We start from the raw sequence: 5,000 nt of genomic DNA, 5'->3' as shown, positions 1-5,000 counted from the left end.
TCCTGTTCAGCGGGGAAGCGCGTGCGCGTGGCAACCTTGACACCCCCGTGTTCCCCTGGACCAGACCTTTCCAACGCCGCCTGAGTTAAGGTGCTACGACGTCCCTAAGTGGAGATGCCTCTAAATGAACACCTTTTCCCAACTTTGCACGTTTCCAGCTTGAGAGGAAAAGGGGCTTAAAATTCACAGTTATTCGCCCGAACGTGGGATTTGGCTGGGGACGGTTTCTATATTCAAGTTGGGATGGGGGGCACCGAGGTGAGTGGTGGTTGTCCCCGAAAAAGCCCTCCCCTTTTCCGTAGCCCCGTTTAAAGTTCTGTTTGGGCTCCTGTTCAGCGGGGAAGCGCGTGCGCGTGGCAAACTTGACACCCCCGTGTTCCCCTGGTCCAGACCTTTCTAACGCCGCCTGAGTCAAGGTGCTACGACGTCCCCAAGTGGGGATGCCTGTAGATGAGCACATTTTCCCAACTTTGAATGTAAGTTTCCAGTATCATTGAAAATGTGGCCTCAAACGAGCAGTTTTGCCCCCGAACGTGGGATTTGGCTGGGGACGGTTTCTATATTCAAGTTGGGATGGGGGGCACCGAGGTGAGTGGTGGTTGTCCCCGAAAAAGCCCTCCCCTTTTCCGTAGCCCCGTTTAAAGTTTTGTTTGGGCTCCTGTTCAGCGGGGATGCGCGTGCGCGTGGCAACCTTGACACGCCCGTGTTCCCCTGGACCAGACCTTTCTAACGCCGCCTGAGTTAAGGTGCTACGACGTCCCTAAGTGGAGATGCCTGTAAATGAACACCTTTTCCCAACTTTGCACGTTTCCAGCTTGAGAGGAAAAGGGGCTTAAAATTCACAGTTATTCGCCCGAACGTGGGATTTCGCTGGGGACGGTTTCTAAGTTCAAGTTGGGATGGGGGGCACCGAGGTGAGTGGTGGTTGTCCCCGAAAAAGCCCTCCCCTTTTCCGTAGCCCCGTTTAAAGTTTTGTTTGGGCTCCTGTTCAGCGGGGAAGCGCGTGCGCGTGGCAACCTTGACACGCCCGTGTTCCCCTGGACCAGACCTTTCTAACGCCGCCTGAGTTAAGGTGCTACGACGTCCCCAAGTGGGGATGCCTGTAAATGAACACCTTTTCCCAACTTTGAATGTAAGTTTCCAGTATCATTGAAAATGTGGCCTCAAACGTGCAGTTTTGCCCCCGAACGTGGGATTTGGCTGGGGACGGTTTCTAAATTCAAGTTGGGATGGGGGGCACCGAGGTGAGTGGTGGTTGTCCCCGAAAAAGCCCTCCCCTTTTCCGTAGCCCCGTTTAAAGTTTTGTTTGGGCTCCTGTTCAACGGGGATGCGCGTGCGCGTGGCAAACATGACACGCCCGTGTTCCCCTGGACCAGACCTTTCTAACGCCACCTGAGTTAAGGTGCTACGACGTCCCCAAGTGGGGATGCCTCTAAATGAAGCCAATTTCTCCTATTTGAATGCACTCTCCCAGCCCAGAGAGGCATGTGCCTTAAAATTCACAGTTATTCACCCGAACGTGGGATTTTGTTGAGGACGGTTTCTAAATTCAAGTTGGAACAGGGGGCACCGACGTGAGTGGTGTTTGTCCCCGAAAAAGCTCTCCCCTTTTCCGTAGCCCCGTTTAAAGTTTTGTTTGGGCTCCTGTTTAGCGGGGATGCGCGTGCGCGTGGCAACCTTGACACGCCCGTGTTCCCCTGGACCAGACCTTTCTAACGCCGCCTGAGTTAAGGTGCTACGACGTCCCTAAGTGGAGATGCCTGTAAATGAACACCTTTTCCCAACTTTGAATGTAAGTTTCCAGTATCATTGAAAATGTGGCCTCAAACGAGCAGTTTTGCCCCCGAACGTGGGATTTGGCTGGGGACGGTTTCTAAATTCAAGTTGGGATGGGGGGAACCGAGGTGAGTGGTGGTTGTCCCCGAAAAAGCCCTCCCCTTTTCCGTAGCCCCGTTTAAAGTTTTGTTTGGGCTCCTGTTCAGCGGGGATGCGCGTGCGCGTGGCAAACATGACACGCCCGTGTTCCCCTGGACCAGACCTTTCTAACGCCACCTGAGTTAAGGTGCTACGACGTCCCCAAGTGGGGATGCCTCTAAATGAAGCCAATTTCTCCTATTTGAATGCACTCTCCCAGCCCAGAGAGGCATGTGCCTTAAAATTCACAGTTATTCACCCGAACGTGGGATTTTGTTGAGGACGGTTTCTAAATTCAAGTTGGAACAGGGGGCACCGACGTGAGTGGTGTTTGTCCCCGAAAAAGCTCTCCCCTTTTCCGTAGCCCCGTTTAAAGTTTTGTTTGGGCTCCTGTTTAGCGGGGATGCGCGTGCGCGTGGCAACCTTGACACGCCCGTGTTCCCCTGGACCAGACCTTTCTAACGCCGCCTGAGTTAAGGTGCTACGACGTCCCTAAGTGGAGATGCCTGTAAATGAACACCTTTTCCCAACTTTGAATGTAAGTTTCCAGTATCATTGAAAATGTGGCCTCAAACGAGCAGTTTTGCCCCCGAACGTGGGATTTGGCTGGGGACGGTTTCTAAATTCAAGTTGGGATGGGGGGAACCGAGGTGAGTGGTGGTTGTCCCCGAAAAAGCCCTCCCCTTTTCCGTAGCCCCGTTTAAAGTTTTGTTTGGGCTCCTGTTCAGCGGGGATGCGCGTGCGCGTGGCAAACATGACACGCCCGTGTTCCCCTGGACCAGACCTTTCTAACGCCACCTGAGTTAAGGTGCTACGACGTCCCCAAGTGGGGATGCCTCTAAATGAAGCCAATTTCTCCTATTTGAATGCACTCTCCCAGCCCAGAGAGGCATGTGCCTTAAAATTCACAGTTATTCACCCGAACGTGGGATTTTGTTGAGGACGGTTTCTAAATTCAAGTTGGAACAGGGGGCACCGACGTGAGTGGTGTTTGTCCCCGAAAAAGCTCTCCCCTTTTCCGTAGCCCCGTTTAAAGTTTTGTTTGGGCTCCTGTTTAGCGGGGATGCGCGTGCGCGTGGCAACCTTGACACGCCCGTGTTCCCCTGGACCAGACCTTTCCAACGCCACCCGAGTCAAGGTGCTACGACGTCCCTAAGTGGGGATGCCTGTAGATGAGCACATTTTCCCAGCTTTGAATGTAAGTTTCCAGCATCATTGAAAATGTGGCCTCAAACGTGCAGTTTTGCGCCCGAACGTGGGATTTTGTTGAGGACGGTTTCTAAATTCAAGTTAGCATAAGGGGCACACGTGTGAGTTGTTATTTTCCCAGGATTGATGGTTTCCAATTCGGTAGCTCCGTTTAAAGTTTTGTTTTGGCCCCTGTTTAGCGGGGATGCGCGTGCGCGTGGCAAACTTGACACGCCCGTGTTCCCCTGGACCAGACCTTTCCAACGCCACCCGAGTCAAGGTGCTACGACGTCCCTAAGTGGGGATGCCTGTAGATGAGCACATTTTCCCAGCTTTGAATGTAAGTTTCCAGCATCATTGAAAATGTGGCCTCAAACGTGCAGTTTTGCGCCCGAACGTGGGATTTTGTTGAGGACGGTTTCTAAATTCAAGTTAGCATAAGGGGCACACGTGTGAGTTGTTATTTTCCCAGGATTGATGGTTTCCAATTCGGTAGCTCCGTTTAAAGTTTTGTTTTGGCCCCTGTTTAGCGGGGATGCGCGTGCGCGTGGCAAACTTGACACGCCCGTGTTCCCCTGGACCAGACCTTTCCAACGCCACCCGAGTTAAGGTGCTACGACGTCCCTAAGTGGAGATGCCTCTAAATGAAGCCAATTTCTCCTATTTGAATGCACTCTCCCAGCCCAGAGAGGCATGTGCCTTAAAATTCACAGTTATTCACCCGAACGTGGGATTTTGTTGAGGACGGTTTCTAAATTCAAGTTAGAATAAGGGGCACACGTGTGAGTTGTTATTTTCCCAGGATTGATGATTTCCAATTCGGTAGCTCCGTTTAAAGTTTTGTTTCGCTTCCCGTTTTCGTTGCGTAGCTCTGATTTGGCTGGGGATAGTTTTATACACTGCTTTAGAGTAAGACACATACGTGCGAGTTGTTTTCACATTGGAATTGACGATAGCCATTTCGGTGTTGACGTTTAACGTTTTCTTTCGCTTCCCGTTTCCGTTTTATCCAACCGATTTCGCTGGGGACAGTTTTGTTATTTAAGTTGGAGTGAGACGCAGCGACGTGCGTTGAAATTTCCGCCCTATCTGCGACGGTTCACGGTTGTAGCTCCGATTGAAGTTTTCTTTTGCTTCCCGTTTCGCGCACGCGCACGTGCGCGTTATTAGTCCCGGTTTTCCGTGTGCCCCCGGTTAATACCTTTCGAATGAGCCTATTTTGATCAAAATCCGTTGGGCGGAACCGAAAATGAGCTCGAAAAACGGTTTTCCCAGCTTCGCAGTGCATTTCCCAGCTTCTGACTTACAAGCGTAACATTGTCGCGGCCCCCAGTCCACCAGACAGCTACCATAGAGTATATAAGTCATCCTGGGAAAATGAATGGAAGTCAATGGCAGTATGACTTTACAGTGGTTTTGCCCATACTACACATATGGTGTATACACGGACCATGCACCATATGTGTCTCCCGCACACGGGTGAAAATGTATCCGCCTGAGAGGCACTCGGGGCGGGCACCCGATGGGGCATGAGACCCCCCCACCCCTGGTGGTCAAAAAAAAGTTAAAGTTTTTTTTTCCTTTCCTCCAGGCGCCTACTTGGCTCTGGGGCGCCCCAGAATCATGCCCCCCGACCCCGGCACTACCCGGGGGGCCGATGGGGGCCCTTTTTTTGAAATTTTTTTTTTCTCCATATTTGAAGCCCCGGCACAGGCTAGACCCATACCCCGACCCCGGGCACCCGCGAGCGGCCGGTAGGTGGCGTGTTTTGGGTCATTTTTTTTTTCTTGGCCGTTTTGAAGCCCCAGCGAGCCCCTGAGCCATACCCCGACCACGGCACTTCCCGGGCGGCCCCCCGTATACCGAAACGGCCGGTTGGGGGCGCTTTTTTTGAATTT

The sequence above is a fragment of the Osmerus mordax genome (assembly GCF_038355195.1).
Source record: "Osmerus mordax isolate fOsmMor3 chromosome 7 unlocalized genomic scaffold, fOsmMor3.pri SUPER_7_unloc_5, whole genome shotgun sequence".
Taxonomy (NCBI): Eukaryota; Metazoa; Chordata; class Actinopteri; order Osmeriformes; family Osmeridae; genus Osmerus; species Osmerus mordax.
The sequence above is the reverse complement of the archived record's forward strand: the minus strand, read 5'-3'. Positions refer to the sequence as shown.